This window comes from Octopus bimaculoides, chromosome 2, assembly GCF_001194135.2.
Source record: "Octopus bimaculoides isolate UCB-OBI-ISO-001 chromosome 2, ASM119413v2, whole genome shotgun sequence".
Lineage (NCBI taxonomy): Eukaryota > Metazoa > Mollusca > Cephalopoda > Octopoda > Octopodidae > Octopus > Octopus bimaculoides.
The window spans coordinates 111,766,459-111,768,099 of record NC_068982.1 but is presented as its reverse complement, the minus strand read 5'-3'; positions in this window follow the sequence as shown (position 1 = coordinate 111,768,099).

The following is a 1,641-nucleotide window of genomic DNA, read 5'->3' as shown; positions in this document are numbered from 1 at the left end:
TATATATATATATATATATGTGTGTGTGTGTATATATATATGTATGTATGTTTGTATATGTATATATATGTATACACATGTATGCATATGTATATATGTATACATATATATATATTTATATGTATATACAGATACATGTATATGATTATATACAGGTAAATATACTTTCATAAATATACCAGTCAAATGAGCTGTGCACAAACACACATATACACACATATGCACATATATACATACACAACATACATATACTGAGAGAATGCGTGTGTGGTTTTATACACATAAAAACATACAAATTAAAATATTCATCTATGTATATGCAGGATATAGAATTATTCACAGAATGAAACATTTGCAATTTGCATGTGACAATATATCATCGTACACATAACAATTCTTTTTCAGCAATTAGAATTAACAATGGCTTTATTAATTTTAAATACATACATTGATGGCTCCTTTTAAGTTATATACACAACTGACTGTATAAATAACTGTATGTTTCATTTAAACAATCAATGTTGGTACACATATGAAAATATATGTTCAGGAGATTTATGTATATGCATGTGTCTGTGCATACATGCATATGTATGTGTGTATATATATATATGTGTGTATACATAGTGATGTATGTATGTATAAGTATGTCTACAAGTTTGTACAAATATACATGCATATTTATATATATATATTTATATATATATATATATATAAATAAATATATATATATATATATATATATATATATATATATATATACACATATATACACACACACACACATATATATATACACATACACACACACATACATATTTATCAATATTCATATATGTGTCTTCCTGGGTATATAAGGCTATATGTGTGAGTCTGTGGGTGTGTGTACGTGCATGTGTGTGTGAGTACATTTATGTCTACATCTATAGTTACACATTTATACAAGTACATATGTATGAATACAAATATGCCTGTTCATGTACTTATATATACAAATGTGTTTGTATATGGTTATATCAAGTATCATTTGTTTTCCAATTTTGTTATCAAAATAGAAACTGGCAAATACTCAAGTTCTGAAGCTCTGTATAGTGAAATAATTAACAAAATATATTAATTACTTTTAAGCTTTTACAATGTTTTGCCTATTCTGACAGACCTACTCAGAGTTTGAATATGTAGCCTCAGACCCGATTCATCTTTGGGAAGTGAAAATTCTCAAGATAAATGATGAATGAGGTACTTAGTGATGTAGCCGAATGCTGAACGGATGTGAGAGTAAGTGAGTGTAAGGGTGAGTGTGAGTGTGAATATTAGTGTCTGTCTCAGTGTGAGTATGTAAGTAGAGTATCTACATTTGTTTGTCCTAGGTCATCTGTTGATGATTTCCCTTTTCAATTCAATTTAGACATGATGTCACATGATAATTGCATCTGTTGGACAATTAACAAAGGTCAACCAATTTCCACTGGTGTATATACATATATGTGGATATATATATATATATATATATATATATGAATGTGAGTGTGTGTGTGTATATATATATATGCTCATGTGTGTAAACATGTATGCATACAATATATATAAATATACATATATATATATATATATATATATATATGTATGTATGTATGTATG